Raw genomic sequence first — 19076 nt, 5'->3', positions numbered from 1 at the left:
CAAGAGGGGAAGTTTACATTGGACTTAAGGACGAAGTTGTTTACTGTGAGGGTGGTGAGGCATTGGAATGACTTGCCCAAAGAAGTTGTGAATGCTTCTCCGTCGTGATATTGAGAGCACTGTTGGACCGAGCCTTTGGTGACATGGCTTAGTGTGAGGTGTCCCTGCCCATGGCAGAGGGGTTGGAACTAGATGATCTTAAGGAACTTTCCAACCCTAACTAGTCTAAGATTCTATGAAAATAAAATAAAATTATTAAAGAATTCATCTTATAGATCCAGCATTCTGTCTTTAAAGTTGATATGCATCATCCCTGGTAGTGTTCAAAGCCAATTTAAAAAGGGCTTAGAACAACCTGCTGTAGTGGAAGGCGTTCCTGCCGATTTTGGAACATGAGGTTGGAACTAGATGGTCTTTAAGTCCCTTCCAACCAAAACCATTTCATGAATAAAAAATTTTTTTAATTTAAATAGAGCTACAATTCTTTAGTTGGTTTAACTTTCCAGATTATTGAATCATTGTGCAAACATCACTCAAGATAAAAAGCATATCCGGATCAATTGAAAAGAATCAATTGGTAAACATTTATGTTTAGCTAAACAAAACCCCTTGAAATAAAATTGAGTTCAAGACTGATTTACTAAGAGAAGTAACAATTTTCTATGTACATGAAATTCATTCCTGTGATTTCAATTTATTATTTTGGTACTTACAGTTAAAACTATATTTAAGCTTGATCGGGACTAAAGTATCTTGATGCTTTTAAACATAGAATCTTAGAATGGTTACGGTTAGAAAGGATCTTTAGATCATCTCTTTGCTATCCCCCAAAAGCACACTGAAAAATGTCCTTTACAGTAAAATAAACTGATTGTATGACCTGAACTAACCTAAATTCATCTTCAGAGTGGCATTGTGAGTAAAAATTTCATTCCCAAGTAAAATAATAAAAATGCAAAGTAGACTGACTTTAATTTTTTTCTAATTTAAAGCAAATTGAATTAGAATAATATGTATACTGAAATAGTATTCTTGTTTGGGGTAATAAATTCAAAGTTTAATTTATTATTTTAAGCAGCAGGGTTTTTCTTTTTATTTGAAGAGGAGATTTGAAATTGGTGATGCCATGGCAGCATTCTCAGTTCACAGAGTCCAGAATTAAAACTAGATGAGCATGATGAAATCTGGTCTCATTAATAGATACTCAATTAAAATGTTTTTTTCTTAGGATCCAGAATGATGGTAGCACATTAAGGAAGAAATTATTTACTGAAAGTATTTTGGATTAATACAATCCTTTGGAAATAGCCTCTCCGCCATCTCTCTAACATCCCTAGTTGCTCAGGGATTTTTCACAGTTTGCTGTTAATTCCGACGTGATTTCTTGTGTACTACCCGTATCTTTATTCTCTGTTCGTTAAGTACCATCTATCCATGTACCAATTAAACTTTTTCAGTTTTCACTCAAATTTTTCATCAGTAATGTTAAAACAGAAAAAAACCCTCAAAACGTCAGAACTAAAACACAGTTTTGAATTAATAAAGAATAATCGCAGGAAATTCCATGGATAAAGTTGAATAAGAAATCAACTCTAATAATTGCAAAATTCACCTTACACCCCAAGCTCTCAGCTGAAACCCCAGTGTAGGTGTGGTCTTAACACAGCACTGTATACTATGATGTGTGTATCTGAGAAGAGAACAGAAACGTAATGCTTGGTGTTCTCAAAAAAAAACACCTGCAGTCTGTTCTTCAGAGGTTAAGAAAGCACAATCTAGTAAATTGATATTTATAGAGCTATGCGTTTTACGGAGAAGCACTTAAAGTCTTTTAAGGAAAGACACTGACCCAAAAGTCCTTTTGATTGTTGAGGGCATTGCAAATTGTAAGTTCATAGAATAAACTGAGTTGAGAAAAATCTTTAAGTTCATGTAAAACCATTAACCTAGGACTGCCAAGACCACCACTAAATCATATTACTGAGGCCCTCAGCTACACAGTTCCTGAACACTTCCAGGAGCAGTTTCCACCCGTTCGCTGAGCAGCCTATTCTAATATCTGATTGCATTCTTTGTTGAAGAATTTGGCCCTAATATCTTGTCTAACCCACGCCCATGAATTTTCAGGCCATTACCTCATGTCCTATCCCTTGTTACTTGGGGGAAGAGACCAGCAACCTCTTAGCTCCATCCTCGTCTCAGGTAGCTGTAGAGAGCGATAACATTATCTCTGAGCCTTCTCTTCTAATAAATTCCAGTTCCCTCAGCCATTCCTCATCCAACGTATTGTACACACCCTCGGGAGGATATCCCCGCCGGATTGATTTTTGGCACATAGGGACTCTTTGATCCTGCATCTTGATATTTTCATTCTTGTAGAGTATCCAGCCTTCCTGGAACCCTTAGTCCTTCAGCAATATTTCTCAAGGAATTCTGACAACCAGCACCCTAAAACGGCCAAAATCAGCCCTGTGGGAGACTAAGGTGGAGGTATTGCTTACCTTCTACCATATTTCTCCAAGGATTGAAAATTTAGTCATTTCATGATTGCTTTGCTCTGGAGAGACTCCAACCATCAGATCACCCTCCAGTCCTTCTTTGTTTCGGAACAGCAAATCTAACCAGGCATCTCTCCCATTTGGCTCACTGACCAGCTGACTTAGGAAGTTATATTCCACATCCCCCAAAAAACTCCTGTATTGTTTTTTCTCTGCTTTGTACTTCCACCAGACACATGGTAGGCTGAAGTTCCACAGTAGAACAATTTCAAGCAATCATGAAACTTTTCCCCGTTGTTTGAAGAACACTTCTTCTGTAGCTTCATCCTGGCTGTGTTGACCATATGAGATACCTGTTGCCTTGAAATATCCAGGGTATTACCCTGACTGGCCTTCCTCCTGATTTTCAACAACAAAAATCCAGCGTTCTCATTCATAACATTGAGTTAAAGGCAGTCAAACACCCCTTAATATACAACACAACCCCACCACCTCTTTTTCCTTCCTGGTAGGGTATTTTCAGAAACGTCCTTTTCAAATCTGTATTAATGTGAATATTTTCATATGCATCTTGACTCACAAAGCTTGTACCAGTGAGTTATGTGAGTCCTGTGTCCAGTGGCACTGTTCACAATTTGCATAACATTCACACTCAAGTTGATCATAAATGATCTGCAAACTGACATGGTTTTACAGAGTCCTTTTGAAAGGAAAAACAGAAAAGAATACATATATTTTAGCAGCTTTCTTTTAATTAAGACGGAGTCAGATTATCTGTGTCTATGAAGTACTGCAAGAAGATAGCTTTTTTGCCCTCCAGCTGTGATCTGGACTTCCAGATATCAATCTCTCGAAGATCCTTAAAAAGCATAATTTCCCTGACCATCCAGCTATCATTTCACAGTTCTGGTCTCTGCTTTACAGTTTATTCTAAGTACCACATACAAAGTTACTGGCAGGTATTTGGATTTTTTTTCTTTTGGTGCTCTTCTGTGGGATACTATCTTTGACTTCAAGAAGTGCCTTCATGTACTTCACATTAAATCCTTTTCTATCTTGCTTTTTATTGTTATAGGGATTGTTTACGTAATATGATTGTAGTTATATTACAAAGTGCTAAGACTAGTTTATAGAAGTGAAGTTTATGAGCATTTTGTCATAGGAAATTTTAATTCTGATAAAATAAGAAAAATAACACAAAATATAAATTCCTCTCTCTAAATAAAGGTTCTGGTTAAAGGTGCTTTGGTATGGATCTGAATGAGTAAATTTGTTCAACACAATATTATTTTGAAAATGTATTTAAAAAATGTTGTCTCAGCTGACTGCAAGATGTACAGTTTTTCTAGAAAGCTGTTGCTGCAGATAAAATAATATCCATCAATTATGCTATATTTCACTCTTCTGAAACACTATCAAGAAACAAATAGTTGAATTGTGAATAGCTTCATAAAAGAAGAAAAGTCTTTATCCTTGCTTCTGTTAAAGATGCACTCTTTAATTTCTTCGGGGCTTGTTACCTCAAACACATCCTTTATAGCAAGCTCAGTTCTTTAATATTAACAATTACTAGTTTGAGTAAAAGCCTTTCTTCTACGTGCAAAGGAGATGTCAAATACTGTCATTAGTAGCTGAAAAGTATTATCATTATGGTCCAGAAAAATTAAGAACAGTTTTCCACTTCATTGTTACTAAAAGCTGATGCGCTCCTTAATCTAAAGGAGCAGAGGCTAGTACTTCCTTTTCACGAAGAGCTGAGCTCCATCCATTTGCAATATATATAATCAAGCATTTATCCAGCAGAACATACATGCTTCTTTTAGGAAATGAGACAAGGCATAGCTCCAGTGAGTAGATTATGAAGCCAGTGTGTTAGGTACCATAATTTTAACAGGGTAAAAAGAGAACAGTGCATTCTGATCCATCTGCCTTCTATAAATCTTTGGCAGGTACCTGAAAATATGCACATGTATCTGCATTATGGGCAGTACATAACACCTGCGTTACAAGCCCTGGTGGTGGCTGTGGACAGGAAAAGGTGCATCCCAGGAAATAGAATTTAAGAGTTACAGTTTTCATAAGAGAGTTCTGCTCTTCGGAAAATGAAAAATTTTCATTTTCTCTTTTCTTTTCTATCTTTCTATCAAGAGCAAGTTGTCTACCCAACAGTGTTTTGTGAGCCTGACACTTGCTGAAAAAATCAGTAGAGACTTGCTGCTTGTGAATGACAGAAAACCTCATCAAAAACACTGCTTAGGCCAAACCTGAGCTATCAAAACCAAAATTGTTACATTGAATTCTAAAACATAACCTGATGCTCTTCTCAGATCTTATCCAAAACAAAATATTCAAATGGCTTCTATTTTCTATCTTATAAATACTCTGGTTTTCCATTGAAAATGATAAAAAGAAGATGTTTTCTAGGACATGCATTACATTAGCAAAAATGGGTATTTTCTGTCGAAATAGCCCTAAGACTTGCCTTGGTATCCTTTTTTCTAAAAGGTGGTTCCTCTCTCCTTGCTCTGGGTTTTATCTGATGAATTAGGCCAAAAACAAAGTGTCACAAAAATGAATCGAAGTACACTGGAAGATTAAAATAATGCAAATGCTTATTGGCCAAAAAGTCTTTTTGAACTATTTACCCTAGACACTCTGATTGTTGCCTTAAATTCACATCAGTATATAGCATGAAAAGAATACCCTTTAATCTGGGATTAAAAGAAGTGCCCAAAATGAGCATGCAAATGTCACAAGTCAAGCCTTCTTAATCATTGGGGTTTTTTTTATTTTTTAGGTTTTAAAAGAGATTTTAAATAATAACATCTTTATGATTGTCTCTAGACAATCAAAAACCTGAAGAATCCTTGAAGACCTTCCTTAATACTATATTAACCTGACAGTCTTACAGAGAGACAAGCTATACACCGATGTACTGATATTATTAGATCAACAATTTAATTTTTCAGCTAGCAGATGGAGATACAAATCCTTGGGTCCATTGGGCCCATAGGCATTTCCCCAAATCCATGGGCTCTTCTGGTCTAATCGTTTCTAAGAGTAAATTGTTTATTTTTCATCCTTTGTATTTCAGATACTTAAAGCATTTGGGATGTGCAGATCTCTGGGGAAGCTAGTTTAAGAAATGTGGAGTTCATTATCTTATAAAGCAAGCAAGCTGTGATGATCTGACAAATGAAAAGTCTCCCCTATTTTCATAGTGTTCAGTTGTCCAACCAGTTTCAGGAAATGTTTAACAAGGCATCAGCCTAGCCCAGAATGACAGGAGATACTTGAGAAAGATTCACCATCTCCAAAACAAGAATGGAGATTATCTGGTAGACATGATATTATTTGGGAATAAAGACTGAAAAAAAAAAGGCAATTTTAAGTACAAAAAAATCCGATTCTGTAAACTGTGACAGGCATTCAATACTCAGCTCACTTGATTCAGTTTGCCTCCATTAGAATCAAAGATATTAAACCAATTTGCATGACCTAAGCATTAAATCCAGAAGGCTGGAATCATGAAATCTCACTTCAGAGGCAATAGTGGGGAATTTTACCTATAAATTCGCTTATATTTATATATCTGAGAGTGTATTTAGATGTCCACTCCGATTAGTGTTTCTTTTGTAATCAAAGTGTGGCTGCTAATAAGGACAAGACAGCAAGATGAATACCATAATTTAAATATATTTTAACTCTTCCCAGTAGAAACAAACTCTCAGTAACTCAAATGCTTTTCTTTTGCCTGTTTTCTTCAGATGTCAATAGAAATAGCAGAAGAAGTAGCATAGAAAATTATGTGATCTTTAAAATCTTCCAGCTTTCAGGTTTAAGTGTGATTTTGGAGAAACTATCTGTGGGTGATAGAGGCCCTCCTAGATCTAAGAAAATGCACATTTAGACTTCCTCAGCACTGGGGAAAGGATTTATTTTTCTGATAAGTTACTCGAGATAATACCTTTTTGATAAGGTACTAAAGACACAGTGACATGTGGGTGCAGTGCACAATGTATGCGTGTTCAAAGAGAACAGGAAGTAACAATGTAGCAAGAAGTGGTAGCAGAGAAGCATGTTTCTATATCTGGTTAAAAATAGTTGGTTAAGCAATGACACATGGACAGTAATGTGACTGGCTGAAAGGGCATGTGGTCAGTAAGGTCATTGACTGGACAAGTGTATATGTGACCATGGAGAAGGAACATTTTTTCATGATGGGAAAGTACCGAAGAAGCTAAGCGCTACTAACAACTAGGAAGAGTACTATAAAACCTCTTAGCTCACTCAATAAAAGTCCCTGGTTGCAACAAACCCAGAGTCTATGCCTGAACACACCACAATGACACATCTTGTAGATGAAGGAAATGGAAAGTGATTATTTAAATCAGTTAGAAGAAGACAAAGGGTGAAATCAAGAGAGAAAAAACTACCAGCTGCTGCTTTAAATGATTTGCTGAAGGGGGGGTGTGTGTAGGATAATATTAACTTTAATATGATCACCAGCTATAACTGAAAGATATTTATGCAGTGTCCATGGAACAGCATGTAATTCAGATGGCCAAACCACACTAGCTGGAGCTCAGTTACATAGAGAGAAATGACAAATACTTTTTATGGGATTCTTGGTTGAGTTGGTCTATTAATGTAACAGCAGGCTTTGGATTTATTATATTAAATAACATATTAATTAAACATGTTTGAAATCTTAAGAAGGGATGAAGACAACATTAACAACTGGAAATGTGTTTGAAAAATTACAGTGACCCAGAAATGTGCTCTGAGCTGGTAACTTTGGTGCACTCTTGCATAGTATCATGGAGGTGCTTGCTCAAGAAAATATTAAAGGCGTGTTATGTAAGTGGAATCTAGTACAGGAGTGACTGAAGTCCATTTTGGAAGAGAGAAATTCTGATTGTGGTATAACTTTGCTAGAACTGTGAAACATATACCTGTGTGGCAGGATGGGACTATAGTTCAGATGTTGACTGATACAACTAGCAATGGGTTTCCCTTACTTTTATTTCCCTTTATGATTTCCTTTTTTTCTCATTAAATAATAATAAATACACTGTATCCTAGATATAACTGAAGTCAAAGTTTAGGGATGTCTCTCTCTCACAACACCATGAAAGTCACCTGTTGAAACATTATTCAGAATAGAAAGCCTCAGATAACTGAAAGTCTCTAAATCTCCTTACATATTAGCAACACTTATGTTTAGGCCACATTTATATACAACATACATACAACACCCAAAGAATGGAAGAACAGGTCTACAGAGATATTTTAGATTTTCCTGTGCTCCAACAATTCAAGTATCTTAAAGTAATTGATGGAGTATGTGGTATAGATTAGCCTCCATGCCACTGTCATGTCTGTAATTAGACCCACTGTCCTTGAATCAATCAAACAAGTGATCTAAAGATATTACAATGACTCCGGAATGGGGGAAGGGTAAAAGACAGTCTCCTTTACAGGTTTACCACTCGGGAAGGAGAAAGAAGATCTGTAATTTCTAAGCATTTCCATACCTCCCAAAGTATAAAGTATAAAGGTGGTGACCACACTGGGAATATAAACCAGATTGGTTTCATGATCAAAGATTATATTGTATTAAAAGTCATTACCATAAAGTACAATGAGACAAGAACTTTAGACCAAGCCCCCCACTTGATAAACACTAACACAGGAAATACTGGATGTAAGTACTGAAACTGTGAGGTCAGGAAGAACAACTTTGAGAAGCCAATAAATCAGCATTGTGATGAGTGACTATTAATGTGAAACAATGAATGCTTATCACAAATACTATTAGACACACTCCAATAATATCTATTGTTATTTCAAAACTTTCAGCCCCATGTTGTGTACAAAAAGAACTATTGTGGTTTAAGCCCAGGCCATAAGTCTGCCACACAGCCCTCTCACTCATTCCCCTCCTTTTTCCTCCCTCCCCGCTCCAGGAAGGATGGGAGGGAAAAATGAAAGAACGTAACTCCCACGGGTTGAGATAAGAACTGTCCAGTAACTAAGGTATAACACATATCACTACTGCTTACACCAATAATAATGATAATGGAAATAACAAGTGAAGAAAATAAAATACCACTGGTAGATATGCAGCCCAAAGAAGCAGTTAACTAGCCCTTCCGGGTAACTCCCAGTTTACATCCAGGCAATGAAGAGCCAAAGAGTTATTCCATAACTCATAACAGTTATCACTATCATATCATATCATAACAATTATCACTAATTTGGGTGAAATGTCCTGTCTCTCCTTTCTCCCTGCTTCCTCTCCTCCCTGCCATAACATGAGACTCACAAAGTCCTTGGCCAGAATAAACATTTGAGGAGTATCTAAAAACTTTAGTGTTACCAGCTCTCTTCCCATGCCTAAAGTCAAAACCAGAGCACTCCACCACTCACTAACAAGGAGTAAAAATAACTCCTATTGCTGAACCTAAGTCAGGCTCTTTTACATTTGTCAATTAAGCTAGTAAGGAAGCTCTTCAGGCCTCTGCTTGAGCTTCTTTCCTAAGCCGCCCTTAGTTCTCATGAGAGCTGCTGGATAAAATGACTGAGGCAAACAACTTTTCTCAGGAGACTGGATAATAAAAGAAAACGTCTTTCTTTTTCCTACACACTTCTTTTGCCTGTCTAATCAGGCTTTGCCTGAATATTGCCTCTAAGAACACCAGAGATAAGAAATTGTTGATATGGGTAATTCATGGACAGAACTTCTACAAATATTTGGGTGGGAAAATTTAATTATATTTTCTAGCTTCAGATAGCATCACTATTGACCATTGCCAACACAAAGCATATAATCACCTTCCTGCTACAGTAACAGGTGGATGAAATCATTCTTGGTTATGCTCAGAGCAAAAATTCTTAAAATTGTCTTTGTAAATATTTGTTAATTAAGAGTAGGAAAAATACGCACCCAACACTGATTTAGGTCTGTGGCTAAAATTAGAAAGCAGAGGCAATTATAGATTTGAAAAAGCTCTTATGACGTTACTTTTTATTTTTCCTAGAGGAACTGTAATAAATTATACCAAATACATAACTATATGGCTGGTCTGTCTAGTAACAATTTTGCTGCCAAAGTTCTCAGAACAGCAAATTTCTACACTTCATTGCTTCTTGACTCTTCATAGGAGATTCCACTGTTTCAGATAATAAATTCATACGGATGGCAAAAATTATGTTATTTGTCATTTGTACAAAACAATGGTAATTTTCGGTTATTCTCTGCTAGCGCTGTCTCTGCCTCAATGCTAATTCGCTATAGTCTGCATTTTGTATTTTCTTTTTGAGACAAAAATCAAATAAACAAAGACTCCTTTGCATACCAGTAATAACAGATGCATATATGTAACCTTATGTGTGCAGCAGTGCATATTTAAAACACGGTCCCCTTTGATTGATTTAGAAGTGTTAATTATAAGTGCATCCATACACATAGATTTTATTATCACTTGCAAAAAAAGGTATCCAGCCTATTTTTAAAACATTTCTACTTTCATTTTGTATAAATGTGTTGCTCTTAACACACTGCAATGAAGTTTAAGGGTCTACATCTTGACTACCATAGTTACTCTGCATTAAGATAACAGCTCATGAAGACTAGTGGTGTTAAGTAGGCTGTAGAGTTTCTCTCCTCAGTTTTCTAATTTCAGAGCTCACAGATATTATTCTTCAAAATGTGTTCCTAGCAGATATTTAAAAACAAGGTCTCAATACTTTTTCTGCAACTTGTCTTTCCTTCTGATGATTATCAATTACAAGAAATACACAGGAAAAGCTATATATATTAGCACGAAACTGATTTTTAATCTCTCAAATTTGAAGGAATTTTATATTTGCTTTATTGTATTTTAACGGGGAATGGTTCTTTCTCTTTTCAGATTGCAAATAAGATAGATATTAAGATGTCTCTCTGCGTCATTCTGGAGGGGAGAGCAAATGATTAATTCAAAGCATAAAAACAATAGCTTATATTTCTGTACTAGCTTCCATCTCGAAATCAAGCTTTCCCAAACCGCTTCCCAACTTAAATAACTGAGGAATCTTTAAAATTCACAAAGATGTGTCATTCCACAGAAATTGTTGTACTGTACCCTTAGTACAACAGTACCATGGATACTGCAGCTACCTAGGGCATAACATAGTGCACTTCTAATGATACTACAGGAAAAAGTTTAGCAGAATAATTTTTTACAACTGAAATCTAGGTCTGTTTGAGTTAGAACAAATTACTCAATCCATATCACGCAGAAACACTATTCAATAGCTTTGAGGATATTTGAAAAAAACAACTTAATCATTGGAAAACATACTTTAAATTTTAAGAAAATCGATAAAAATTGCCCAAGTTGAAACAACAACACTACATCTAGTCGCCACTGCCTTGTGAACGAAAAGTGATAACTCATGTTCCATATTTACAAGCGGACAGAGATGTCTTCTTAAAAGTCATATGGCAAATCTCGTTCACAACAGCACAAATAGTAGTTTTAATTCCAATTTAAAACACTGATTCTACTCTAAATAGCATTAATACTGTAACCTGAAAAAATCACACTCAAATATGCCTCCACCACAGCTTTCTTTCCAAGCAGTGAGAGATCAAATCTTGCATAGAATAAGATCTGGTATTATCAACTTTGCTAAGATGAAAGTTTCCTAAAGATTTCTTGTCAGGAAAAAACATACGTGCAAAAATGTTAAATGTATATTCAAAAAATGAAACACACACAAGAATTCCAGGAAGAATCATTACCCCTAAAAGACTACTTTAAAATATCAGAAAATGCATAATGGTATATTGAGTGATCAAAGAATCATAGAAGCATGAAAAGATTTTGGTTTGAGGACCGCACTAAAGCTCAACCAGTTCCAAACCCTTGCCACAGGCAGGAAGAAGTTCTACTAGACCACGTTACTCTAAGCCCTGACTAACCTGGCCTTGAACACTGCCAAGGGTGGGGCAGCGTTAGCTTCTCCGGGCAGCCTGTGCCAGCACCTCACTATCCTCACAGGGAGCAACTTCTTCTTAAGATCTCATCAATCTATAATTTTTCAGATCAAAGCCATTCACCCTTAATGATACATCACAGTGTGCGAAATGTTAGCTGATTATCAGATAGCTTCATGATTCGGTAAGCCAAACAATAAGGTGGTCTGCAAAAGGTCAAAGAGAAAAGTTTTACTTCCAGGAAAAAAAACAACAAAAAACCAGAACAAGAACAAATGAAAAAAAACCCCACCAAACTTGTTTATTCAAAATTCTATTAGGTCTCAATGGAATAAGAAAAAAAGTTTCTTTTCAATATTCAACGTGTTCAAACTAAAAAGCACCGAAAGATAAAAAATTCAGAATTCACTGTTTAGCTTTACTAAGCCCTCAATCCTAAGAGATAGAAATACAGTTACTACTCCAGATGACAAAATAATTGTGACAATTTTTGGGCTCCTTTCAGCTTATTCTAAGACTGTAAAACTTCTGTTAAATTCATCAGAAGAGTTAAAAAAAGACGTATAGAACCTGGCTTTCTGGTTAGTTCACTGCTGTATTAAGTATCAGATGCTCAGATGTGTTGGTTTAAGACACTGAAATTAAGTATTCCTTCCTGATATTTAACATAGTCTTAATTGCAAAGGTTATAATGCATTTCATATGGCTTTGTTTAGTACCTTTCTACAGTATTCATCACTGTCATTTTTGTTGTTTGTATTGACCTTTTTTTCTTCTTGAAATTTCCTATTTTGAAAAGGTAATTTGAAAAATGCATGTTTAAGTAATACTTTGGAATGTGTGATATGCTTTGCCCAAATCTGTTTTGAATTACCACTTTGTTATGAATTTCTAATAATCTAATTTTGTAGGAATAACAAATCAGTACTTCAGAATAATGCAACAGATGTTGAGTGTCTTTAAGAAAGGATACACATCTTAAGAGAAGTGAGAAAAACAGCAATTAACCATCCAGTTATTAATCATCCAGTAATTATCATTCCAAGTAAAGCAAGCAAGAAATTAATAGGTTTAATTAAGGTTTGTAATATATCAGCTGTGTAGCTAACAAAGGGTTTGGATGATTTTGAAGCTGAATTCCTAATTCTACCAGCACTGCCAAACTCTAACACACATGAACATGATTAATGATTTGGCTGATTGTCTGTTTTAATCCTTCTTTGCTGTTCAGAAATCTGGGAGGAGACATTTTAATAAAGCAAGTTGCTGCTTGACAATAAATTTTGTGGAGATGGATTTTAAAAAAATAAATCTGAATCAATAAAGACTGACTTCAAAACTGTTCTTGAACTGAAAAACTGCAGCTTGCTGTGAGAAAAATACTTTTACTCACACCTTAATTCGGTGACTACCCCAGAATCTGGAAAGAAATGTGTTTATTTGACTTTCTGTAAGAACTTGAAAACCTCTTTGCTTCTTTGCTTCTTTTGCTTCTTTGCTTCTCGCCTCGCCTCCAGTTTTCAGAAATGGATTTGCAGAGAACAAAGATTAATGATCTTGCATGAGCAGTGGTAGCTCTGATTTAGACGGCTCAAAGCGATTAAGTCTTTGTTATTAATAAAGAAAACAAAAGATTAAAGGCAAGCTGATTAAAGTGGCTGCAAATGAGATACACTTTTTTCAGCAAATCCTTAAAGAAATACAGATAAACTTCTGCCTCTGATGAAAAGTGATCTCAGAGTGTTTGAAGCTAGTGCTTAACTGTAGTCATTTTTCTTCAGAAAGATGGTATGTGCTAAGATTCAAAACATAATTCAGAACTCTAATAATGCAGTAAGCACTGACTCCTCTCTCTTCTATAAAATAACCTGGTTATATGTGAAGTTTTGTCTAATTACTCCTTAGTCCTTCAGTCTGCAAAACTAGCACTGATGTGTGTCATGCCTCCAGGCAAAACGTATTATGCTCAATCAACATTTTTCACAAAAGTATAGATACCTGATGGATACATCATGATGGCCAGCTCTCTGGTGAAATTGTACAGAGGTTTTTAATAAAGTTTCTCTGGCTTTCACTCGGAAACAGCTGCATTGTGAAGAGTTTCACGAGGTTGTTTCCTTTTGCATGGAGTGAAAAGTAGGATTATATATTTCAAGAATGTTAATACAAGAGCTTTCCTACAATTTAAATAACATTTCATTGAATTTCTAGACAGTTTAGTACTTTTCTCATAAATCATCGCAGAAATTTGTTCTTTTGTATCATGTGCTAAATATTGTCTAGGACAGTATTTCAAAATTCTATGCTATGAAATGGAGAGAAAAACAGGCTAGAAATCGTAAAAACTATTTCTCACATAACCTTTTCCAGACTATTTTACTATAATATTCTTTTAATTTAAGTGGTTTTTTGTGATATTTCACGTCTGAATATCGCCATCCAGCGTGGCAGCTCCAAGGAGAATATTTGTAATTTTTGGCTCATTGCTGATTCATTTCTACCAGTAAGAACATTAACAATGCAAAATACTTCCTTCCGTGACTGTTCCAGTGTTGTCTGGATGCTTCTGAGAATGAAGACATTCGGGCTTCTTCAGTTGATTAACCTGCCAAGGAGCTTTTACCTTCTACTGGTGAGAGTTGTCAAGCAAGGGGGAACAAGGAGCTTCCAGACATCACTTCCAAGTAGAAGAAGCAGACAAAAAAAGACGCAACAGTGATGCAGGTGGTATATGTGTTCCTTGCATTTCTGATTCACACAAAATTCTGGAGAATGCTGGCCCCAGGGGCTAGCAAGTGATACCTCTCCACAGAGCATTCAGAACTTCTGTTGAAGAATTTCCAGAAGAGGCTAACACTGCTCATTTATATTTCGTAATCAGTCTGTTAGGAGAGCTGTCTGCAATAGCCATTTTCCGAGCTTTGAGGTGCAAAAGTGGCCAGGATGTAGACTTCTTAGAGTGCTGTACAGTGAATAAATACATCATGACTACATGATCTTTACTACATACACTCTATAGATTTTGCATAATCACATATCAAAACATACTTGAGATGTCTTTGCAGGTTGCATTTACAGGTGATAGAAATTATGATGATTAGAAAAGGATGCTGTCTACAACTACCTGAAAGGAGGTTTTAGTAAGGTGGGTGTCACTCCATTTTCCCAAGTAGTAAGTGGTAGACAAGAGGCGACGACCTTAAACTGTGACAAGGGAGGTTAAAATTTATATTAGGAAAAAATTCTTCACCAAAAAGGAAATCAAAAATTGGAAGAGGCTGCCCAGGGCAGTGGTCAATTGTTATCCCTGGAGGTATTCAAAAGATGTCTGGATATGGTGCTTAGGGACATGGTTTACTGGTGTAGTTGGCAGCTTTAGGTTTCTGTTTGGAATTTATGATCTTAAATATCTTTTCCAACTTCATGATTTTATAATTGTATGAACTGAATGGTCTGTGGTAAGGCTTTCTTACTCTGAATGTCAGTTGTTTCTATATACAAATAATCTGTTTTCTTTCACCTTGTAAAACTGTCTGCCACAGGTGTTCAATCAGGGATTTTCACTGCAAACTAGAAAAGTACATCAGCACATTTAGAAACATGATTTGCTTTGTGGCTGTCAATGGAAATCACATTTACAAGTATAATGTGCCTGCATTTCTGGATCAGAGCCTTTAAAACAATATGAAGAAAATCCACTGCTCCATTACTGTGCTTTTATTTAACATACACTGTTAGTTTAAGCCTAAGGTATTTCACTCCTCTCACAAGCAAGTGTAAGAGCAGTGAGACAGAATGAGTTCCCACCCAGAAAGAGCGTCAGGTTCTCACCTGCCCATAACTACGCAAGCCACGTGTTGCCAGTCAACTAATTTCAATATTTTCTGCTTGGAAGAAAAGGGAAACATAGTGTTAAGGGCCTTTTCAGATTACAATCTGCATACGAATTGGAAAATGAAACATATCATCAGGACTCAGCAGCGTTGGTGAGAAGCCCAGGAGGAAACTGAGCTTTCACTGGTATCATATAAACACATAATGGTGGGTGTAAAATCAGAGGCTTCAGTAAAACTTTGCATACCGTTAGATCCCTATGGCACTATGAGCATTTCATATGCAACACAGAGAATCCATGGGCATTGTAGAGGATATATTGTTCAAATATGCTAGTCAAAATCTCTAAATAGCCTTTTTCAAAATAAAACCGTCTCTAATGGACATTTCCCCCCCTTTCTTTTTCTCTTAGTATTACAAATTATTACAGGGCAACTGAGAGAGAATGTTGCATTTTTGCATACTTCGGTCACAATTATAAACCAAATCAGTTATTCAAAATTGTTCTGAGCAGAACTCCATTTTATTACTTGTGGTGTATGATATCATGGACTCCATGAAGGTACAGAATAGTTTATTTAAGTCGTCACTAGCTTATATATTTTGTGTTATAGACTATATATGTAATACATTATATATATTCATGTATATATACATATACATATACATACATATATAATACATATATAAATATATTTAAACACAAGATATCTTCTGCAGCGGTTAAGCACAAGGTATCTTCTGTTCTCTGAACTTCCTTTTTGAAAGAGTCTATGAGGAGCAAATATTATTTTTTGCCTTAGTCCACTTACTCCAGCACTTTGCTTTTAGCCTTGCATATGCAGGTGCATTCTGTTCTTAAAATGGTACTCAACAATTACACTTATCAAGTATATCAATCCTATGTGACTTTTTGTTTTTTTTGGAACATTCATTCTTTTTTGCTTAGCGGGTTTGCAATTACCCATTTCTGTAATGAAGAGTAGCTATGTGGGCTAATGCATTTCTCTAAGCTGAGAGGACTTGTTTTGGCTCATCATTCAGATTTAACATACAAATCACTTCGGTTTAAGCATATTGGGTATAGAAAGCACATGTTGCAATCTATTCATAACATTTGCAATGCAATGACATTAGCTTTTAAGGTGAGGTTTTTCAAAAAGCCATGCTGTTCAACTCACCAGTGGCTGCAACAGCAGAAATGAGAAATGAGTGGCTGTGACAACTGAGAAGTGAGAAATGGGTTTTATTTCCCTGCTTCCCTATTCTCCTAGGATTTCTGATAGGCAAGCTTTTACTTTTTTGCTTTTCTGATAGGGAAACTTTTTACTTTTTTTCTGAAATGACTGGCAAGAAAGAGAAGATTTTGATTAAGACATATAAAATTTAACAGTATTTCCAGATTAATAGTCAACTCCTTATAAATATCTCAGTTACAGAATCCTTTTGAAGTGTTAAATATTTCAGTCTTTGCCATTTTCTGAGAATAATAGGAAAAATAAAATTAAAGATGGTATGCTACCTCACAAACCAGGGTGAATAATAGATAAAAAACGATATGCTTTTCCGTAAATGCATTCCAATCAGTGCTTCACTATAATCCTGTGGAATTTACACTGATGCGCAGTGAGATAGTGTCAGGTAAATTTCGTAACAGCTGAGTTTCTGATGATGAGCTTGAGCAAACCAGAAATTTTCGAATCTGAGTGCCACTTGCACAAAGGGAACACACTGCTGTCGTTACGAGCATATAGCCTAGCACTTGGCAGTGTCTCTTCAGGTGAAAGTACCTGTAATATTGCAAAAAAAGCACAATATCACAAGCTTCTCCATGATCTCCTCTAGACTTGCTCCAACAGCTCCAAGTCCCTCTTGTATTGTTGCCCCAGAGCTGAACACAGGACTGCACGGGGGATTCTCACCACAGCGCAATAGACAGGGAACTTCACACTTTGTCTCAGAGTCTTGCTGACTGCACTGATTCATGCAGACTCATTCAGAAGTTTTGAAGCACAATAATTTTTTGAAGAAGAGCTGAAAAATGCTAGTTTCTTTGTAGAGAAGACTTAAGTCATATTTATCCATTACTCATAATCAGTAGAATGTCACGTTGTTAAAAAAAAAACAAAGTGAAGGCACATAATGAATCCACCTGGACAGTGCCAAAAAGTGTTGGATTAAGAGGTTTCCTGATTGACACCCACGGCAAAAAAAAAACCAAAACTAATGCACCTTTCTCCAGTGGGAAGAAGTCACTGGATGTGTTTTCATAAGAAACTCTCAAATAAATAAATCAATGATTTATTTTCACAAGGTTAAAAAATTGTGAAAAAATTCCACACTCAAATAGTTCAACAAAGCATCAGTTTTGGGACCAAGTTTCTGCAGGAAAATGGAAACTTACTGGTAATTTCCTAAATTTCAGAAAATCAAGAAAGAGCTTCCCTGCCAGATTTTCCTGCATGAGCATTTAGCTTTCAGTCTGCAAAGAAATGACTCTATCCAAACACTGAGAGATCAGAACGTCTGTTACCTCCACATCCTTCCCACAGAAAAACAGAATGATGTTGATGTGTGAGCAGTACATGCAGCTGATCAGAGGATGGTGCTTCTCAACTATTACAGAACGTCTGAATTTGTTTTAGACCATCCCAACGCCTCTGCAGTGTTTATTAGCTCAGCTCAAAATTACTCTAAAATAAAGTCAGTGGATGTGAAAATTGGGGCTGTTTTTTCTTATTAGTGACTGAATGATGTAGAAAATAACATTGAGAGGTCCTAAAAGAAAGCAAGCAGAATAATGGAAGTTGTCACATCTGCGTAAAAATCACAGATGGGAGGCTGAGAAAAATTCTGGTCCTAATATTTAATGTAAGTCACGAAAAATTCCCATAGATCATTACTCTCAGTTTTGAAGTAAAAAAACTATTGAAAAAATGCCCTCACCTAACATAAAAATGCTCTGACCATGACATTTACAACTGACATTTTTGTATCTATATATTAAAATTCCTGCATATTCAATCTGTCTAGAACAAGGACGCATGTTTCCATGGTCATATAGAAAAAGATGGTAATGTTTAATCTGCTATTGTAGCTTCTTTGTTGCTTCCCATCTTCTCATGTCAGACCTGGGAAATGGAATACTATGGAGATGACTCTTGCTCTGTGTTAAGAGTCAGTCTTATGGCAGTTTAGTACACACTTATCTAAGGTTTTTCAACAAGGGTAATCAGGGCATGCACTTATCACAATCAGTCTTTACTCTTAATCCTTTTTGGCTCTATCATGCTTTTTAGACTCTTTTCAACCTTCAGCTCACTGTTAAACTATATTTCGAGAGGTGCCAGAGTTTGAACACCTAGGTTTTACAATCAGCGATCCTTAGTGGTAAGGGTTTATTCTCCAGAAGTTTTGCAGGGCTCTTCTCTCATTACTAAGTGTATAGACAGTGGTAGAAGATTTTTCTTTCTGAACTTGATCAATAGCTCCACAGTAGTGATATCTCAGCACTTCAGAGACAAAATATGTTTTCATAGAAGATATATCTTTTTCTCTTAGCCTGAGACCTGGCTCACTCTGTTGCTTATAACCTGCAGGCTGTCCAGAGAAAGTTTCTAGCCAAGCTTGCTTCATTATCTCTGACAGTCCTGCAGACATCGCCTCAGTCTACCCTCCTTTGAAACTGTAACATGGCGGGTGCACTACATGGTCAAGCTTGGACATCTTCATCAGAAAGAAATGCTGATCTTTGTAAA

Source organism: Psittacula echo (assembly GCF_963264785.1).
Source record: "Psittacula echo genome assembly, chromosome: 5".
NCBI lineage: Eukaryota > Metazoa > Chordata > Aves > Psittaciformes > Psittacidae > Psittacula > Psittacula echo.
The sequence above is the reverse complement of the archived record's forward strand: the minus strand, read 5'-3'. Positions refer to the sequence as shown.